Here is a 22,254-nt window from a genome sequence, read left to right as displayed (position 1 = left end):
TGACGATTATATTTCACTCATTCTACCAACAGATGCCTAGGCACCTGCCTATACAGCCACTGACAGGACTTTGTCTGTGTGGCCTCAGCATGGATGAATACCCCTGCCCAGGGTACATCATTGTGCACCTGGAATTCCCAGAGGAGGTTGCTGGGGTAAGACAAGAGGTAGACTCCACTGCATTAATGTGCCCTGACCCTAAGGGAATCTCTGATGTGTCTGTGCTGACAGGGACCAACTCCAGTCTCTTCAAGGTATAGAATCATAGAATCACAGAGTTGGAAGGGACCTCTGGAGGCCATCTAGTCCAACCCCCTGCCCAGAGCAGGACCAATCCCAACTAAATCATCCCAGCCAGGGCTTTGTCAAGCCTGACCTTAAAAACTTCTAAGGAAGGGGATTCCACCACCTCCCTAGGTAACGCATTCCAGTGTTTCACCACCTTCCTAGTGAAAAAGTTTTTCCTAATATCCAACCTAAACCTCCCCCACTGCAACTTGAGACCATTACTCCTTGTCCTGTTATCTGGTATCACTGAGAATAGTCTAGATCCATCCTCTTTGGATCCACCTTTCAGGTAGTTGAAAGCAGCTATCAAATCCCCCCTCATTCTTCTCTTCCGTAGACTAAACAATCCCAGTTCCCTCTGCTTCTCCTCATAACTCATGTGTTCCAGTCCCCTAATCATTTTTGTTGCCCTTCGCTGGACTCTCTCCAATTTCTCCACATCTTTCTTGTAGTGTGGGGCACAAAACTGGACACAGTACTCTAGATGAGGCCTCACCAATGTCGAATAGAGGGGAACGATCACGTCCCTCGATCTGCTGGCAATGCCCCTAGATATGCACCCCAAAATGCCATTGGCCTTCTTGGCAACAAGGGCACACTGTTGACTCATATCCAGCTTCTCGTCCACTGTCACCTCTAGGTCCTTTTCCGCAGAACTGCTGCCTAGCCATTCGGTCCCTAGTCTGTAGCGGTGCATTGGATTCTTCAGTCCTAAGTGCAGGACTCTGCATTTGTCCTTGTTGAACCTCATCAGATTTCTTTTGGCCCAATCCTCCAATTTGTCTAGGTCCCTCTGTATCCTATCCCTACCCTCCAGCGTATCTACCACTGCTCCCAGTTTAGTGTCATCCGCAAACTTGCTGAGGGTGCAATCCACACCATCCTCCAGATCATTAATGAAGATATTGAACAAAACTGGCCCCAGAACTGACCCTTGGGGCAATCCGCTAGATACCGGCTGCCAACTAGACATGGAGCCATTGATCACTACCCGTTGAGCCTGATTACTCGCGGATTACTGCAGACAATGGGCTAGGGACCAATATCTAAACACTCTGATGATCCAGACGCTTTGTGCTGAAGCCTATAGAAAAATTTAGGGCACTAAAAAGGAGATGTCTGAGTTACCAATGGGGGCATTGAGGTACGTGGGCACGACCCCCTTAGTAGTGCCTGCAAGGACGGAGCGAGAAGTGCTTGGTCATGAGAACCGGGCTGAAAGGCAGTAGAGGGGCATTGGCAATGGTAGGGCAGCCGGCTGAGGGACGGCTCCCGGAAGGAGTGCTGGTCCCCAGTGGAGTCATAACCCTACCTGTCAGAGCCCAGGAAAAGGTGATTATGCTGATTGCTAATGAAACAAGTCATGATGTTGTTGTGACACAAGGGCAGAAACTAGCAGATTTCTTTGACCCTGAATCCATTGTAAGACCCCAGTGTGAAACTGAAGTTTCAGTGATAGATCCTGCAAAGTTTGACTCTGGAGATTCCCCATGGTCTGAGGAGTGGAAGGATCGCCTGAGGAAGAAGCTTTGTGAAAGATCCAAGGCGTTCTCCCTGCATGAGTGGGACATGGGCTGTGCAAAAGGAGTAGAGCACAACATCAGACCACAGGACTCCTGACCCTTTAGGGAGAGCTCTAGGAGGTTGCTCTTTCCGAGATGGAAGACATGCTTGGAGGTTGCACCAGGAGTTGATTGCAAATGGCATCATTACAGAGTCCCGCAGCCTATACCGCCTCACCCATTGTGGTGGTTCATAAAAAGAATGGGAAAAGCCGGATGTGTATCGACTACTGCACCCTAAACAGCCGTACTGTGATTGACCAGTACACCTTGTCTCGAGTACAAGATGCCTTAGGCTGTTTGCTGGGAAGTCAGTGGTTCTCAGTACTGGATCTTCGAAGTGAACACTACCAGATCCCTCTGGGAGCAAAAGATAAGGAGAAGACAGCCTTTAGGGTTTTCTCAGTTTGAACGCATGCCTCAAGGGATTTCTGGGGCACCTGCCACATTTCAACATCTTACGGAGAAAGCCATGGGAGACATGAACTTACTGCAAGTCTTGGTTTATTTGGATGATCTGATTGTATTTGGAAGAACCTTAGAGGAGCATGAAGAAAGACTTCTTAAAGTAAATCACAGGTTGGAGGCCTATGGACTGAAGCTTTCCATTGACAAGTGCCAGTTCTGCAGAACATCAGTGAATTACATGGGTCACATTGTGTCCCAAGTTTTATGCTTATAAGAAGCACACGGGATCTTTTTCAGTGGAAAAGGCAATATGCTGCATTTATTGGAAATACAATAATTAGCATATGCATTCAATCACACACACACACACACACACACACACACACACACACACACACACACACACACACACACACACACACACACACACACACACACACACACACACACACACACACTGTCCTGCCAATCGATGTTATAGTTACCACTCCAGAGTCTAGATCAATCTAGATGTCAGCTAGGTTGATCACGGGTAGGGAGGAGCCGGGTTCTGTCAGTCACGACACGATGCTCTGCGGAAGCATCTGGGGAAGTCTTGGCAGGACGAACCCAAAGTTTCATGACAAGGCACCCTGTTCATATAGTGATTTTTCTTCATTGGGACCAATGAGTTTTGCACCATCATGCTGTAATCAATTATTGTTCGACCAGTGCTTGTTTTCTTAAATTGTCCTTCCTATCCTTTATCTTGTTCTTTCATCCCCTGATTACAGATAAAATCTCACTCTCAGAGATATTCCAATATGCTTCTTTCACAGATTGGACTCCTTCCTAGTCTGGGTCTAGCAATCACTCCCACCCCCGTAGTTACTGTCCTTTATTCCAGTTTCTTTGAGGCATCTCTTGGGGGTGGAGAGGCCATCTCTTAAGCCAGTTGAAGAGAAAATGGAGAGGCTTCCAGGGTCTTTTATATTCTCTCTCTCTTGTGAGTGGAAACCCCTTTGTCCTTCTGTGCAAAGTCACAGCAACAAAATGGAGTTTGTAGCCATCTGGGCAAGTCCCATGTCTATGAATGATTCAGCTTTTTGCAGGCCGACGCCATTGTTTACATGTTAGTTTGAACATTCCCAGGAAAGCTCAGATGTGGATTGGCATCTCCCTAAGTCCACTGTCAGTTAAGTGTTTCTTCATTGGGAACTTACTGAGAATAGTTCTTTCTCAAGAAGCTGACAAAATGCTTCACTGAGGCTACTTAGAATCAAACACACTGAGATACAAAAGGAAAAGGAGGACTTGTGGCACCTTAGAGACTAACAAATTTATTTGAGCATAAGCTTTCGTGAGCTACAGCTCACTTCATTGGATGCTCATGCTCAAATAAATTTGTTAGTCTCTAAGGTGCCACAAGTCCTCCTTTTCTTTTTGCGGATACAGACTAACACGGCTGCTACTCTGAAACCTGTCACTGAGATACAGGTACATAGCCAATATTCATAACTTCAAATACAAAAATGATCCACACATACAGACAACATAATCATGACCAGCAAACTACAACCTTTCCATAGACACCCCACTTGACCTCTTCCGTACAAGACGTGGTGCAACCATAGGACCCTGGTTGCAACAATGATTTATAGGCCCTGTCGAAGACAACGTAGTACTGGTGGATGAAGACGTCTCCGAGGATCCAGAGCTCTCCGGCGGAGGTGGGGACATCGATGCCTTCAAAGCCGGGAGAGCAAGAGCCTGAGTTCTGCACCAGGAAAAATGGGACAGGGGTTGTTGGGCTGGAACTCCACTGACTCTCTGTATGTTGGGCTGGAATCTCGGAGCTCCCAAGCTAAGCTGCATGAGGCTGGGGCAGGCATGGATAGGAGACAGGCAGTGAGTCGAGTTTAGGTGTCAGTACCGACCCAATGCCTCAGCCAGCTGCTAGGGGTAGCTGCCCTTCAGATGGGATATACAGTGATGACTCTGGGCCCAAGGTGCTTGAAGGAATTGCCCGGTGCTCAGTTCTAACTGCTTCTGCAGAACAGCACATGGACCTCTGCAGCCCCTCCCCTAGACTTCCTGTCCGGGATGCTAACCTCCTCCTTTCCCAGCCAGGACTCAATCACAACACCACTTAAACAGCACTCACGGAATTCTCCATTCCATATACTTATAACCAACCACTAGTAACGCTCAATTGATTTCCGAGGTGCCCTTCTTTCTAGCTAGGACCTGCCAATCTCCCTGGATGTGTCAGTGCTACTGCTGTCAGGAGGCAGTCAGTCCATTTGCTCCATGGTGGTATGTCCTGGGGCTCGCTTGTCTCCACCTGCTGTATTTGTTACCTAACTGAGACTGTCTCAGGCCAAGCGGCCAACCCAGCGCCCCTCCTCCCTCCCTTCTGGATGTTGGAGAAGGTGTCACCTCTTCCTCCTCAGTATGTGTCTGTCTTGGGTGACTGCCTCATGCAACCTCAGGGGAGCCTCACGTGACCTCACCGCTGTTGGTGGCCATTGATTTCTATTACAGATGCGTGCTGCATCATGTCCACGATTTGGTGGAAGCTCCTGGGATCCCAAATCATCTGGCTTCTTTTTAGTTGTCTCTGTCTCTCTTTATTCTTCTGCAAATCCCCAGTTTCTGGGACAGCAGATTCTGTCATTGCAGGCGTTCTACTTATCAGCATTCTGTTAAACCACATGTCTGCAGGTAGCAACCCATGTTCATTGGTGCCATCCTGTAACTGAACTGTGCTAAGCATGGCTCAGAGTCTGACTTCTCAGCCCTTTGTTATTTTAACACTATTTTTCACCTCACCGTCCTATTGGATGTGGGATAATGGGGACTAGCGTGATTTTTACAGGGTGTGCCATGCCTCCAAACTTTATACTGACTCTCTGGGAGTGCCCCTTAAAGTACTAGGCCCTAGGTCCCCAATTTTTCAAGGGCAAGCCCCATGGTTCCAATACTCCAAGACCAGGCCCTCTGGATTCAGCCCCTGTGATTTTCAGCAGGGTTCTCCGGTGAGTCCAAATGAGTGAGATTTTACCCCTTTGGGAGCAGTGTGACCATTAGAGATTTGCTGTGCTGCCTTTTCAAAACAATCCAGCATTCATTAGTCACCTGGAATCCAGGGCTGAGGAGTCCGTAGATTAGCCTAGGACAGCACAATTTAACTCTAAATCTGTGTTGGTGGAATCACCTGCCCCCTCTTCCATAGCCTCGTGGATGTAATCTCTGCGAACTCGGATTAGCCTGCTTAGCAGTCTGCCCCGCCTCCAGTTGCAGTTCCACTGTGGTCACATGTTCCGCTTCTCTTGGCTGCCAGTCAGTGCCCAGTTGTTGGTCTTCCATGATCTCCGCAGGGCACTCCATTGCTATGCGGTCAGTCCCTGAGAGTTCATTCATGCCAACCTGGGTAGGCTTCTGTGACCAGCAGCCATCTCTTATTCCCCCTCTTTCCAAGAAGAAATTAACTCCTCCACACCCAGTGCCTAGCAATACAAAGTAAGTAGGGGAAACTGAGTCATGCATATTTTTCCTATAAATATTACAGACATTTCCATATTCTCCACACGTCTAACCCAAACTTCACAGCAAACTGCTGAAACTCATGCCTGCTCAACTGAAGCCCGTTGTCAGACATCACAATGGCAGGTGTGGCTCAGAGTTATGACTCGCGAAAATAGAGATGCACAATCAACTGTTTAGCTGTAGTACCTTTTAGTGTGGCTGCCTCAGGGAAGTGAGACTAGTAGTTTAGGACAAATACATAGTCTTTTTTTTCCAGCCAATGTAGACGAATTTCTACTCCAGGGGGAAAATTTTTCCTCTGCCACTAACATAGGATTTTGCATGACTACGCCTGTATTTTTGGCATATACGACAAGCCTTGACAGTTCCTCAATGTTGCTATTCGTTTGAGGCCAGTGTAAAAAGTCTCTGACCCTTCGCTTAGATTTTTCAATCATGAAATGACCTTCATGTCTCCTTTTTAACATATGTTTCTGCAGTAGCTCAGAGATCACTGTCCTGGTGCCTTTAAACAAAATCCCATCTAGGACTGAGAGCTTCCCCCTGAACTGGTGAGAGGGGCTGGGAACGCGTGGTCACGGTCACTTGGTGCTAATAGCCTTAACCACTTTCTGCAGCATCTCGTCCTAAGCAGTAACTCTGGCAATCGCAATGCACATTTTGTCTGAGGCTGGACTGGCTTTTTAATCAAACTGACATGTAAAACAGCTCTGGACTTTGCTCCACTGCTGTCTTGTCAAATGCTCTAGGGAGCATGTTTGAGACTGCCAAATCTCCTCCAGGTTCGTACTGGATTTGCAAATCCTATCTTTGCAGCTGAAAAAGTAATCTTTGTATTCATGGGGGTGGTGGGATGGTTCCTAGGCCCCTTTGGCAATGACAATAAGTGGTTTCTGGTCCGTTTCAGCGAACACTGGCCCCCATAAATAAAGACATGAAACTCTTTACACCAGTGGACAAAAATCCAAAGTCTCCTCCTGCACTTAGGACGGAAGAATCCAATGCACCGCTACAGACTAGGGACCGAATGGCTAGGCAGCAGTTCTGCGGAAAAGGACCTAGGGGTGACAGTGGACGAGAAGCTGGGTATGAGTCAACAGTGTGCCCTTGTTGCCAAGAAGGCTAATGGCATTTTGGGCTGTATAAGTAGGAGCATTGCCAGTAGATGGAAGGACTTGATCATTCCCCTCTATTCGGCATTGGTGAGGCCTCATCTGGAATACTGTGTCCAGTTTTGGGCCCCACACTACAAGAAGGATGTGGAAAAATTGGAGAGAGTCCAGCGAAGGGCAACAAAAATGATTAGGGGTCTGGAACACATGACTTATGCGGAGAGGCTGAGGGAACTGGGATTGTTTAGTCTGCAGAAGAGAAGAATGAGGGGGGATTTGATAGCTGCTTTCAACTACCTGAAAGGTGGATCCAAAGAGGATGGATCTAGACTATTCTCAGTGATAGCAGATAACAGGACAAGGAGTAATGGTCTCAAGTTGCAGTGGGGGAGGTTTAGGTTGGATATTAGGAAAAACTTTTTCACTAGGAGGGTGGTGAAACACTGGAATGCGTTACCTAGGGAGGTGGTAGAATCTCCTTCCTTAGAAGTTTTTAAGGTCAGGCTTGTCAAAGCCCTGGCTGGGATGATTTGATTGGGGATTGGTCCTGCTTTGAGCAGGGGGTTGGACTAGATGACCTCCTGAGGTCCCTTCCAACCCTGATATTCTATGATCCTGCTGTAGGAAGACTGTGCCAATATCTTCTTCAGAGATGTCCATGGACAACTGAGTTTTGAGCTTACTGTCAGAGTTTCACAGGACTGGGCCCTTTTTAACCCCTTCATTGTCTCAAACTCTCTATGAAGATTTGCACCCCAGTGCATTGCATGTCTTTGCACAGTAATGCTCTCAGCTGGCTTGTTTGAGCTGTTAGCTTGGGCACAAATTTCTGTAGACAGTTCACTGTTCCAAGGAATCATTGTACCCTTCCTTGTATGTTGGGGCAGGCATGTTGGTGATGGTCTCACCCTCACCGTGATCGACCTGTGTCCCTTGCTAGACTAACTTCTTGCCCAGTGACATTGTTTCCATTACACAGAATTTTGACGCTTGTTTATTTTAGCTTTAGCTCAGCAGCTCTGGCTCTTTCCCAGCTGCTTGGAGCCTCTGGTCATGATGTTCTGCTGGTTTTCTCCAGATCAGAACATCGCCTGTGTAAACCATGGCACCCTCTGTACCATCAACAGCGTGTTGTATTTTCCAGTGAAGCACCAAGGGTGCTGAACACAAGCCAGGTGTCCATCTGTGGAAATGGTGTCTCCCATAGGGGATGCTGAAGGAGAACAAACATGTACTCTGTCCTTCTCAGGGCACCAACCAGAATCCTGCTGTGACACATCCCGTGTAGAGAAACACTTGGCATCCGCCATCTCCCCCAAAATATCTTTCCCTGTGGTAGTGAAAAACGTCCACTTTTTAAATAGATTTAATTCTTTTGAGGTTATGCATAAGCGAAGGGTTCTGTCTGTGTTTTCTACAACGACCAATGATTATACCCACTCTGTTAGTTCCTCTACCTGCTCTGTGATTCCCAGATCAATGAATCTATCCAGCTCCTCTCTCTGCCTCTGCCTTAGTGTGAGGGGAGCTTTCCTCGGGGTGTGAATTGTGGGGTGGTTGGGCTCTTTCAGCTCTATTCTGTACTCTGCTGAAAGCGTCTCCATCCCCTGGAAGATGTCCTCAAACCCTTTGCATCCTCTTGATGAGACCAGGGGCTTCACACACTTAACCCAGTAATGGGTGTGCTTTTCCCTGGTACTATTCCACATTGTAGCTTTCCCAGTTTACCCATATGTCTAGTTCACATACTCCTTGCTGGGGATAAGCTCACTGCTATAATCCCTGAGTTTACCTGTGGCTTTTCTTTTAGTGTCGATAACGCTATTTGTGGGAACTCATCAGCTTGTGCACCAGTGTCCAACGTAACATTAATAAACCTCCCATTTGCTTTCCATCTGTGACAGCCAGGTCATCTTTTGCTGCAATGGTAACTTGCTCCTATGAAACATACAGCTGAGCTCGTCGTACTGTCGTCGTCCTCTTTGTCCAGGCTGCGCGCACTCTGCCGGTGCTGGAAAACTCTTGCAAAGCGATGGAATTAATGGCGGTTCTTGTATCTCTTCTGATATGCCAGGCATTGCCTGAACTTCTGCTGGTGCTGTTCTTCCCTAATTCTGCCTGAGCTCGTGTGCCTTTCTGCCTTAGTATCCGGGGATAGCCGTGTTAGTCTGTATCCACAAAAATTGAAGAAATGGTTTTTTTACCCATGAAAGCTTATGTCCAAATAAATCTGTTAGTCTTTAAGGTGCTACCGGACTCCTTGTTGTTTCTGCCTTAGGTTTCCTATTAGAGAGACAGGGTGGGGGCGGTAATATCTTTTATTGGACCAGCTTCTGCTGGGGAAAGAGAGAAACTTTTGAGCTACACAGAGCTCTTCTTCGGGTTTCCTACAGCATTTTGGATTCTCAATCATGCCTGCAGTGTCAGAGCTCTGTCCATCCTCCATGAGTGCTTGGACTTGGAGCGCTTTGTGAAGGGTTGATTCTGGGTCTCCTCGCTTTGTTCCGCATTCCAGTCACAGTTTGGTCTCTTCTCAGGGACTTGGTTAGTCCCCGCTCTGCCCCCTAAAAAAACCTGCAAAATTGGCTTGCCAGCCCTGGATCAGGCACAAATTCTACTCTAGTTTCACTTTCCTTTTGGAGCCTCAGGTTAAAGTCTCATAAGTTTCAGTTTTATGCAGAGTGCAGTACTCCTTACATTTTTGTAAAACAGTTTCATAGTTAGTCTGACTTAACTGAAATTTTAGAGAAACGTGCACCAGAACCTGCTCTGGTCAGAAATAAGGCTACATCTGATTGCCTCCCTTTTCACTGGCACCCATTGCTTGCAGACACAATGCAAGGCCCTGTTTAAATCTCTTCCACTTGTCTTCCGTATTTCCAGCCAGCTTCAGCTCTGGTGGAATTTTGAGCTGCTCCATTTCTCCACTCAAGGTATTTTCTTGAATTGCTATTTAATCCTGGTACCATGGGGCGTTCAGGAATCACTCTGGGCTCCAGGTGCTTAAGGGAGATCCTCTTTGTTGAGCGACCCCATTCCAACTGTCTCTGCCTAACAGAGCATGGGGGACTCAGCAGTGCTCCTCCGTCTGCCGTTCTGTCTAGGAAACTAAACCACTTGGAGATATAGTTCCCAGCTCCACACCAACCACTTCTCCTCCTTCGAAATCCCTTGGTAAGACAGAAGGTGCTCTCCCCACTGGCCTGGGCAAATTCTAATGGGAGTAATTATATTCTGCTCCCCTAACCCTCCTGTGATTATGATTGGACTGGGGCTTCTTCTCTGCCTTTCCTCGCCTTCTGAAACAGCTCACCAGTTCCACACCAGAGAGGGGAAAAGTTCTGTCCGGGGGGGAAGACGACTCATTCTTGAATCCCACTTGCCCAAGCCCTGGAGCGCGAGGCAGTGAACTCTCTTGAGCTAGCCTCCGAGCTCGGGTAGCTGCTCATTTAACCCCTCTCCGACCCCAGTAAGCCCCCTGGCATGGTGATTTCCTGGGGCAGCCAGCTCTACAGGCTGCCTGTGCAGTCCTTTGGGGAAGAGCTCTTTGCCCTCCCCCCATGCTAAGGCCAGACTCTGTGCTGCATTTCAGTGACGGTCCTGCAGCCTCAGGCACAAGCCCTTGCTGAGAGGCCCCGACGCAGATACTTACCTGGCGGATGTAGGCGGTGGTGGGCAGAGGGAACCTGATGCCATTGATAGTGAAGATGATGTCGGGCAGGGTGTGCTTGGCGCTGCAGCTGATCTGTAGGGAGAAAGGCAACATCCAGGAGCAGGTTAGTCACGGCTTCAGCACTCAACTCTCCAACAAGGGAGGTGGGCAAAGGGAAGCTCCATGTGATTAGCAATGGGATCTAAATGAGCTGGGTCACTGCCTGACTGGGTCCTCTCCAGGGATTGAACCTCTGGCTCTGAAAGCCTGAGGCTCTGCAGATTGAACCAAAGGACCAATGTTGTCAGCTCCGACGGTCCCGGATTCTATATTTGGCCTGGCCACATGCTGGGGACGCTGACCTCCCCTGTGTTCCTGTGGGCTACCAGTGGGTGGAAGCACCAGGGAATCTGCAGAGTGACCCAGCTGATCCCTATGCTGGCTGGGTGCAGCCTGTGGGCAGTGGCATTGGAATCAGGGGTTCGGCCACACGCGTGTGTAGCAGATGCCCCTAGAAACACCCATCCCTCCTCCCTGACCTGACCAGGTTGCTGGAGTCCCCGCGGGCACCAACGTAGTGCAGGATTTTGGAGATGGCCGTGGGGGCCCCCGCCAGCACAGAGGTGCCAGTGTCGACAATAGCCTACCAGCCATGAGCGCAAGGGATAAGGTGGCCATTCATGGTGATGCTGGAAGAGAGAGAGAGTCAGGGGAATGTCCCCAGGAACACTTCCGATCTCATCCCCACTCGGCCCACAAGCAGCCAGGGACAAACCTGCGGGGTGGAGCTGCCCCACTGCCCCTTTGCTATGACTACCAAGAACTTTGCTCTGATGTCTCATCCTAGACTTTTTCTTCCATGGCTACTGCCCGTCGCTCCTTATGCTACAGCCTTCTGGGACTGACGGTCCCAGCTACCCTGCCCTTCTCATACTGCGAAACAGAGCTGGACAGATGGGAAGGGGTTGCTGGTATGAACAAAGTTGAGAATCACTGACCTGACCTAACCTAGCAGGGGAGTCCCATTCCTATGGCTCCATGGAAGGTGTTTTTGTGGCTCCCTTGTCTCTCATTTTGTCTAGACTCTGAAAGCTGAGCTTCCCGTGGCTCCGATGTACACTTCATTAACATTTGACCTGTCTTCCAATAGCCCCCAGGTGGAATGGCCAAGGGGTGGGCAATACCTGTTCATGGTGATTTCCCAGTAGGAGAGAGGGATCCAGTTCAGGCTGCCAGAGTAGTAAGATGAGTCGATGCCACTGAACATCACGAGAAGGGAGAGAGGAGAGTCAGGGAAGATGCATGAATTATTGGCTAACGAGAGAATGACAAACACTTCAGTGGAGGAGAGAGTCAGACTGGTGCATTTCACATCATGCAACACCCTTCCTCCACCATGAGGTAGGACAGTGGTGCACCATGGGCAGTGTAGTCTGACCAGGGACTCCAGCCTATACAGGAGACTGGGAGCATGAGACATCCCCATTCAAACTCCCACCAAGCACCAGGGCAATATTTCCAAACTGAATTATTTCAGTTTTTGATTTTTTGCTGGAAAATAGAAATTTTCTTGCGGGGGGGCATTTTCCAGTCATAGCTAGTAACTAGATTCTTCCTAATGTTAATTTCCCCTGCAGTTGTTATTAGAGATACCATCATTCACTTCTGCTCCCCAAAACATATGGCACAAGCACAGAATGGCTGCCACGTTCCACCCCAGAGGTGGCTGTGTTTGGGAATTCTGATGCAAACATCGCAGGATCGCTCTGTGAGAGGCGGTATAGGTATGTGAATCTTGCTGCAGACAGATGGGCTGTTTCCAGCCCTGACTTTTGAGCTCAGGTAGAGAGAGAAGAGGTCCTGGGACACCAAACCCTCGTTTATCATGTTGTCAAAGACAGGTGTGGCTCCAGAGGAGGAGACGTTGGAGAAGGCCAGACCCCGGATCCCATCGTAGGGGGCAAAGTAGCTTAAGTAGCTGGGTTCGGTCTTGCTCAGACCAAAGATCTGGTTGGTGTCCACAATGCCTCTGACCTAGGGGGAGGGATGGGGAGAATCAGATGCATCCTATGTAATAATATTGGCGTTCATTAAACAAGAAACCAGTGAATGAGAAAGGATAAAACCTTTGATAAAACAAACTAGGGAGCTTCTGTGGTGAACTGCTGTACACAGCGACACAGTGTTCTCCACCCCAGTTTCCAGGGCACATCTCTAAATTCCTGTGTTCATAATACTCTCCCTTATGGGGGAGCCTCTCTAAATGACAATCTTCCACAAACATATCTCTACATCTTCCCCCTTAAAAAACAACAACAAAAACCCAGTAGTTTTTATATACGAATATATAAACAGCTAACAACTATCTAATAATACACACATTAAATTCTCAACCCATCTAGCGTGTTCCCCTAAATCCAGTGTGTCAACAATCTAGAGAGGAGAGGTTACCAGCACATCACTCTGGAGAGAATCTTTACCATTCACTTTCCTCAGTAGCCTTTCTCCAGGCAGGTTAGCAAGTCTCAGGTCTTTCAGGGGGCGGGGGGGGGCCGAGCACCCATGGGAAAGAGGGGAAGTCGGTCCCTATGCTCTGGTTTCGTAGTGGGAGTCACCATTCTGGAAAGTGCATCTGCAGTGAACATGAATTTACCGGGTGTGTAGGTCACAACCACATCATGCTTTTACAGCTTTATCATCATTCTTTGAATCCTTAAGGTACAGTCATTTAGCGGTTTGTTAAATAACGCTATCAGGGGCTTGTGGTCCATTTCAACTTCCACTGTCTGGCCACAAATATACTGATTGAGCCTGTCACAGGCCAACAATATTCCTAAAAGCTCCTCCTCAATCTGTGCATATCTGGTTTCTGCCTTAGACAGTGATTTGGATGCATATGCCATTGGTTGCCAACAATCCTTATGCTTCCGTAAAATCACTGCACCTACCCCAGACTGTGAAGCTTCTGCTTAGATTTAAATAGGCCTTCCTGGTGCATAGAACGTCAACACTGTCTCTTTTATCAGTTGTTGTTTTAAACCTTCCCATGATGCCTCCTGTTCTGCACCCCAACACCATTCAATTTTATTCTCTAGGAATCTTCTCTAAGCCGCTGCTTTGGTAGATAGATTACGGATGAATTTTCCAAAATAATTAACCATTCCCAGGAACCGTTGAACATCTTTCTTTGACTGCAGACGTGGCATCATTTCAGTGGCTGAAATCTTCATCTAATCAGGTTGTACACCTTTGTTGGAAATAATGTCCCCAACAAAAGTCAGTTCTGTAACCCTTAAAACACATTCCTCCCTGTCAGCGCCATATTATCACCTAGGCCGACAAGGCCTATGCCTAGGGCGGCAAATTTGCAGGGGTGGCAAATTTTTAATATCAGCATTTTTATAATCGTGACATCAGCGCTGCGCGCCGCAATTCTACCAATCACAGCGCGCACTGAAACCACCCACGACGGCGCGACGCCCTTTAGTAAAGAACATGCTCACGACAATCCTAAGCATTAACAATATGACCGGAAGGAAGAAATTAAGCGGTTCTCAGTTCAAAACAATTCTATTCAAAAGAAAGAAAGGGAAAATGAAATGATAGCAAAAATGCGCAAAATGGATTCCTTTGTTGTATCAGTTAGTGCCGACAGTGAGACAGAAAAAATACTTGAAAGTAGTAGTGAAGTAAAAAGTGAAAATATTGGTGTGATTAAAGTACATATTGAAACTAAGGAAGAAATTCCGGCTGCGGTTAGTGTTGAAGAAAATGCTCCAAATACTAGCATATCAGAGACTACCGGGAATCATGTTGATCTGGATATGTTTGGCAATAATGCAGAGATTTGTGAATCATGTCAATCAGAAATTCAATCTGACATTGAAATATCTACCATAAGTGATGACCCGGCCCAGTGGATATTAAATGATGCTACAATTGAGTATTTATCAACGTATGGTATTAAACACAATATTGATAGTGATTTTACTAACTCAAAAAGACAATCTACTGCTAAAATGCGTGTTCTAACAAAAAATGTGTTTGAACAACATCTTTTAAACAGTGAAGTAAAGCCATGGCAATATCTGATATAATCGGAGAGCAAAGGAGCCGTGTTTTGGGCCCCATGTCGATTATTCAGAGGGATCTCTAGTCTGGCGACGAGTGGATTCCATGACTGGAAAAACATATCAGCTCGACTATGTGAACATGAACATTCGACTGAACATAAAACGTGCGCACTGACCGTGGTGAAGAGAGGCGAGGTATCCGGAAGAATTGATACAGATTTAATATTTCAAATGGAAGAAGACATTATTTATTGGAGAAATGTGTTGAAGAGGATTGTAGCAGTGGTAAAGAAACTTTCAAGCAGAGGACTTGCATTTAGAGGTAAGGTGGAAAAATTTGGATCACCACGGCACTTACATGATAGCCCTTGAGGTTGTCGCAGCATTCGATCCACTTCTAGCAAATCACATTGCACGTTATGGAAATGAAGGTCAAGGTAACGTATCTTATCTTTCATCCTATATATGTAATGAATTTATAAAATTGATGTTTGCCTACCTGCTCTTAAAAATCTCCAATGATGGAGATTCCACAACCTCCCTCGGCAATTTATTCCAGTGCTTAACCACCCTGACAGGAAGTTTTTCCTCATGTCCAACCTAAGCCCCCCTTGTTGCAATTTAAGCCCATTGCTTCTTGTCCAATCCTCAGAGATTAAGAAGAACAATTCTTCTCCCTCCTCCTTCTAAGAACCATTTCCGTAGCTGAAAACTGTTATCATGTCCCCTCTCGGTTTTTTCTTTTCCAGACTAAACAAACCCAATTTTTTCAATCTTCCCTCATAGGTCATGTTTTCTAGAACTTTAAGCATTTCTGTTGCTCTTCTCTGGACTTTCTCCAATTTGTCCACATCTTTCCTGAAATGTGGTGCCCAGAACTGGACACAATACTCCAGTTGAGGCTGAATCAGCACCGAGTAGAGCAGAAGAATTACTTCTCATACTTATACATCCCAGAATGGCGTTCACTTTTTTTGCAACAGTGTTACACTGTTGACTCATGTTTAGCTTGTGGTCCACGGTGACCCCCAGATCCCTTTCCGCAGTACTTCTTCCTAGGCAGTCATTTCCCATTTTGTATGTGTGCAACTGATTCTTCCTTCCTAAATGGAGTACTTTGCATTTGTCCTTATTGAATTTCATCCTATTTCCTTCAGACCATTTCTCCAGTTTGTCCAGATCCTTTTGAATTTTAATCCTATCCTCCAAAGCACTTGCAACCCCTCCCAGCTTGGTATCATCTGCAAACTTTATAAGTGTACTCTCTATGATGCCATTATCTAACTCATCAATGAAGATATTGAACAGAACCGGACCCAGAACTGATCCCTGCGGGTCCCCACTTGTTATGCCCTTCCAGCATGACTGTGAACCATGGATAACTACTCTCTGGGAATGGTTTTCCAACCAGTTTTGACCCACTTTATAGTAGCTCCATCTAGGTTGTATTTCTCTAGTTTGTTTATGAAATGGATGGATAACTGGAGGGACCTGCTTGTTTATCCGGATTATATGTTCACCCTGCAAGCAACTCAACCTTTGAAACAGATCATGATATTCCCAAAACAGTGCCTCATAGCCAGGTTCAGTATGATCATTTAGTGAGAACACCCGGTTTACCAGATTGAGTTTTTCACTCGCAGCCAGGCCTAAAATTGGTGTCACCTTCTTTGGCACTTCAGTGAACAGGAGCCTGCACACAGTGTTTTTATGGTTGATGCTAGCAACGCACCTCCCCTTCACTGGTATATTTGTTCCAGAATAACCAGTTACTTTTATTTTTGGTGGTCCCAGTTTGGTCTTATTTTCAGTCTCTCGTAATCTTGTTCTGACAGAATATTAACCTGAGCTCCTGTGTCCAGTTTCAGTGGAATAATTGTTCCATTCACTGTCACAAGTACTATCCAGTCCCTCTCATCAGGCTTTCTAGATTCCAGTACATCTATGATAAACTCCCCAACCAGGTTGTCTTCAAATGAATGTGCTTGAGTTTTCTAGTATCAGAGGGGTAGCCATGTTAGTCTGTTTGCACTAACTGTGTTAGTCTTTCATCTGAAGAAGTGGTTTTCTACCGACGAAAGCTTATGCCCAAATAAATCTGTTAGTCTTTAAGGTGCCACTGTACTCCTCATTGTTCTTGACTTTTCTGCATTTGAGATCTGCTGCATTTTGCAAAATCATTATTCCCCCCACATTTATGACAGTTTCCCAAAGACAACACAGTGTTTGGGGCCATGCTGTGATCCACACCTTCCCCATGACTGTCTGTACTCAGCCTTCCCCATTGCAGTGGTTTTCATAGTGAGTGGTTCCACTCTTTGATTTGACTTATTCTGGCTATATGCTTTTGTACTTAGTACACAGATAGCTCCCTCTGGTGGATTCAGCTCTCTGGCTTGTGTTTTCACAGTTTCTGCTGCCCTGCATATCTGGAGAGCTTGTTCTAAAGTTAAGTCTCCTTCACAGAGCAGTCTCTCTCTTAACACATTGTCTTGAATGCCACAAATGATTCTATCTCTGACCAGTCAACTCACCAAAGTTGCAGGTTTTACTGAGTTTCCTTAACTATGTGACATATTGCTCTATGGTATAATTGATTTTTTGCAGGCATGTAAAAAAATTGTGTCTCTCAAAGGTCTCATTCCTTTTTGGCATGCAGTGTTCCTCAAATTTAGTCAGTACAGTACCTCCTCCCTTAACGCTGCAGTTATGTTCCTGAAAAATGCGACTTTAAGAGAAACGATGTTAAGCGAATCCAATTTCCCCATAAGAATTAACGTAAATGAGGGCGTTAGGTTCTAGGGAAATTTTTTTCACCAGACAAAAGACTATATTATATATGTATACACACACACAGTATAAGTTTTAAACAAACAATTTAATACTGGTACACAGCAATGAAGATTGTGAAGCTTGGTTGAGGTGGAGGAGTCAGAGGGTGGGATATTTCCCAGGGAATGCCTTACTGCTAAATGATGAACTAGCAATTGGCTGAGCCCTCAAGGGTTAACTCTCACACTCTACAAGGCAGCAGGAATGGAGGGAGGGGAGACAGCCTCGCAGACAGAGACAGAGACACACACCCTGTGTGTGAGAGAGAGATGTGAATTGTCCCTTTAAGTAGCTGACCCTACTGTTAAGTACACTGCCTTGTTAATTAGATCAGCTTGCTGAGACTGCAGCTGCTGCCAGTAAGCTCCCTCCCTCCTGAGCCATGTCATGTGTTCCCCTGCTCTATGGAAGATGGGGTAAGCGGGGTGCAGGAGCAGGGGGGAGGGGGACACCCTGACATTAGCTCCCTTTTTCCTCCCCTGCCCCTGCCCCGCACAGCAAGCAGGAGTCTCGGGGTGCAGGTCCAAGGCAGAGGGCAGGAGCAGCACATGGCAGTGTGGGGAGGGACAGCTGAACTGCAGGCAATTGGTAGCCTGCTGGGCAGCTGGTGCACAGGGAACTTAGAGGAGTGGGGAGCTGATAGGTGGGCTGCCGGTCCACCCTGGTTCCAAGCCCCCACCAGCTCGCTGCAACAGGCTGCTCTTCCTGCAAGCAGTGGACAAAGCAGGCAGCTGCCAAACGATGTTAGAAGGGAGCATTGCACAACTTTAAACGAGCAAGTTCCCTAATTGATCAGCAACCTAACAATGAAACAAGGGATGACTTTAAGTGAGGAGTTACTGTATTTTACTTAACTTCATGCTTTCACCTTCTTCAAACTTAAAGTTGTTATAAATATCCAATGCTTCCTCCACAACAACATGCAAAAAGATTGATAAATTCACATTATCATTTTCTCCTCTGCCCCATCGCTGCTAAATACAATTCAAATCTCTATCTGAATTTTTTTCTCAGTTCTCTGCAACATTGCCTGACAATTGCAGACTGGATGGAGGTTGCAACACATCCATTTTTGGCTTTCCCCCCTCCTCTTTAAGCTGGTCAAGCTACTATGGTGCTCACCAAATACATACAAAAGCCTTTGTTCTCTGTTTGCTCCTCCACATGCTCCCCTTGCCTCTGCTTTCAGTTTCAAACACAGGAATTGACTTTGAAATGACTGCTATCTCCTTCTCACTCAATACTTCTGACACCGTGTAACGATCTTGGGGTTCATTAAACAACAAAGCAGTGAATGAGAAAGGAATTAAACTTAATAAAAGAAACTAGGGAGCTTCTGTCGTGAACTGCTGTACATAGCGACACAGTGTTCTCCACCCCATCTTCCAGGGTACATCTTTAAATTTCTATATTCATAATACTGTCCCTTATGAGGGAGTGTCTCTAAATGATATTCTTCCACAAACATAACTGTACATGCTGCACCTGGGAAAAGCTGACCAGCCCTACCCCAGGGACGTTACGAGCCTGCATTATGCCAGAGGCTGCCATTCCGGGCACTTTGCCTTCCCCCAAATGGGTATTTACAGTGCATGGTTTAGGTTAAGATGACATTTCTATTTCTAGGCTGACTATTCCAAGAGTTCTAACATCCGCATACTTACTCAGATTGTCTTGAAATTTACTGTGACTTGGAATAGACATAGTAAGTCAAATCTGGGGTCACTCGAGAAGGAGTTTCCTGAGCGATAGCCTTCCCCTCTTCCCCAAACTAGTGTTTCATAAAGTCAATAGATTCCACCAATTTTTTTTTTTTTTAAAAAACCCAGACCTGGTGCTTAAACCACAGCTCTCAGCCTCCCCAAAGTGATCTCAGTCCCTCAATATTTATCTCACCGACTGCCTGGCACCCACTGCCCCTTTGGGGAAGCAATTACGAAAGTGTTATGAAAGACAGAGCTTTGCTGGCTGGGGTATTGTGGAGTAAACACTTGTGCACCGCACAGAGCTTTCCAGCCAGCCTGGTTTCAGGTGACCTTGGTGGCTCAAGGAGACATGCTGTGTGGCCGCAGAGGTGGAGCCACAGCCAGGGATTGTACCTTTGTCCTTCGCAGAGATCTGAGACTGAGTTGCAGGCATGGTGTGGCTATCCTCCTCTTCTGCTGAGGTGGGGCTGGGGCCTGCCTCTTCTCCGCCTCCTCCCCTGAGCATGCTGCGTGCCTGCTCCTCCCCCTCCCTCCTGGAAAGTCCTAAGTGCTGCCAAACAGCTTGGCTGCTGGTGGAGTCAGTGCCTGTGGCGGGCCCCAGGAAATAACTCTGCAGGCCGTGTGTTTGAGACCCCCTGGGTTAGATGGACCATTGGTCGGACCTAGTACGGCAGCTCTTATGTTCTTATGCCCCACTCCAGATCTTTCAACAAAGTGGCAAAATGGAAATCCAATTTTAAGAAGGGAGGTTTGGTTTGAGATCTCTGATGCCACAGAGACAATTGAGGTGTAGCTGGTTTTGGGAAGAGAACATGCTCATATAAGGTCTGGTGGGACTTTCCCATCTTTCTGTACCCCAGCTTAATGTTCAGAGTTTAGTCTTCTCAAGACTTGGATTGAGCTTTATTTTGCATAGAATAAATCTCAGCTCAGACAGTGGGACAGTCTCTAAAAGCAAATGCTTACTAAGCACTGGTCTACACTAGAAAATTAGATTGACCCAGCTAAATCCACGCCCCTGAGCAATGTAGTTAAGATGACCTAAGTTCTATTTAGACAGTGCTAGGTGGGCAGAAGAATTCTCCTGTCGACCTAGCTACTGCCTGTCGGGGAGGTGGATTTATGACCGTGACAGGAGAACCCCTTCCGTCGGCCGTAGGTAGTGTCTCCCCCAGAGCGCTACAGGTGGTGTAGCTGCAGCACTGTAGCTGTGCCACTGTATTGTTTTAAGTGTAGCCATGGCCTAAATCTCTCTCTCTTTCTCTGTGAATGCATATGTTTACTGAAGAGTCTCGAACAACTGTGACTATTGTCAATAGCAACTGTTAAAGCCAACCCTTTCAGGGGATTCCCCCCAAGTTTTACTCTTTGTTACTACCACAGCACACTACTGCAATATAATTATGGGCACACACATATGTAGGCTCCCGAATGGCTCTTCTGGGGGAGGGTTTACCCTGCTCAGTCTCTGTGGAATGGTGTCCGGACCCTTTGTAGGGCGGGCTGTGGACAGCAGTGTAGTCCTGGAGCTGGAAGGTACTGGAATGCCAGAGATCCCCACTGGCCTGGCTCTCTACCCCTGCCCCCATGTTGCTCTCTGCCCCTGCCCTCACATGCAGGGGGCTGAATGGAGCCCTAACCTAGGGGCTGAGGGGTGAGGAGGGTCACAGGGGTGTGCTGTGGAGGGTGGATAGTACGGAAATGGTGTTCCAGCACATTCTGGCTCCACTACACCACTGGCTGTCTCCTTAGAGCCTGGGAAACAAGCGCTAGTGTCTCACAGTCTCTTCAAGCTCCCTATGAGCCTCTGCCATGTGCACAGCCTGCAGCCCTTCTCCTCTGCCTCTTCTCCGCTTGGGGGAGTGGGATGGGTTTAATTCCTGCAACGCCATCCTGACAGTGTACCCGTCTAGTGCTTGTGCCGCTCCACCACTGAGTCCTCCAGTCTGGCTCCCATTCTTCCTGTGGCTGAACTCCTCCCCTTGCGTTTCCATTGGTTCCACTCTCAGAGAGGGATTCTGGGTGGCCAGGCTGCATGCCCACAATGGAAATCTCCCAAGTACCTTCAAACAGCTAATGCACACGCCTAGTGGCCACCACACCCAATTTCAGGGTGATTCCGGCCTATCCAGCGGAGTCACTCTGCCTGCCTCCAGCAAGTCTGCTGGCATGAAGAGTCCCACTCAGAAGGCAAGCACACAGGATACACAGGGACTCCTGCCCCACAGAACCCCCTGCTATTCCTGTCCTGGGTCTCCAAGCAGCTCTGCTGATGCCCCTTGAGCTAGACTCACAGGCCCCCCTGCTATTCCAGCCCTCGGGCCTGACACACACACATTTGCTCCTCATTCCTGACCTGCAGCTCCCCTTCCTGTTCCATACCGTAACCTCTTCTGACCAAAGGTGGCTGATCATAACCAATAGTGTTGCACTCTACAATGAATTCTACTAGTGGTATAAGTGGAGGATGGCAGCTCTGTGATGACCCCACCCCAACTCAGTGTGGTGCCAGAAGACAGGACACTGGGCAAATGGACCTCACCTCTGATCCAGTCTGGCTATTCCTGAGTTTCTCCAGTGAAGTGAAATCTGTCCCTGCTCTCTCCTAGCTCTGGCCCCATCTCTAACAATACCTCGGAATGTGACCCCGCCCCCTCATAGACCCAGCCCTCATGCTGGCCCTGGCTTTCCTCTGTGCTGGCCTAAGGACTGGGGCATCTCCTGGCCCCACAGCAAATCCTAGCTGTTGGTTCATGTAGCGGCGGGTCAGAGAGCCTGCATGTAACTGCAGCTGGGTGTGTCCCCGCCTGTGTGAACGCTGGTGGAAGTGTAGGACTGGGAGCGGGTCTGCAGGCTGAGCACAGGCTGGTGAGTCAAAGGACTCAGTGGTCCCCAGTTCCAGTGGTACCTGTCACAGCCCTTACCCCCAAATGTCTGTGTTATGTAATTTATGGACAGCCCCCAAGCCCATCTCATGAGATACTGTTGTAAGTAACAAAACAAACAGGTCAGGAGTGAGGGGCATTCGCATAGTGGGGGATGGGGTGGGACTAGAATGGAATTGCAGTGTGGGAGCTGCAGGTCAGGGTAAGG

General features: G+C 47.5%; 1 pseudogene; it reads right to left on the bottom strand.

Annotated features, from left to right (window-relative positions):
• Nucleotides 1-2,171: 2,171 nt before the first annotated feature.
• Nucleotides 2,172-21,053, bottom strand: LOC114020827 (annotated as a pseudogene).
• Nucleotides 21,054-22,254: the final 1,201 nt, after the last annotated feature.

This window comes from Chelonia mydas, chromosome 6, assembly GCF_015237465.2.
Source record: "Chelonia mydas isolate rCheMyd1 chromosome 6, rCheMyd1.pri.v2, whole genome shotgun sequence".
Taxonomy (NCBI): domain Eukaryota; kingdom Metazoa; phylum Chordata; order Testudines; family Cheloniidae; genus Chelonia; species Chelonia mydas.
The sequence above is the reverse complement of the archived record's forward strand: the minus strand, read 5'-3'. Positions and strand labels throughout refer to the sequence as shown.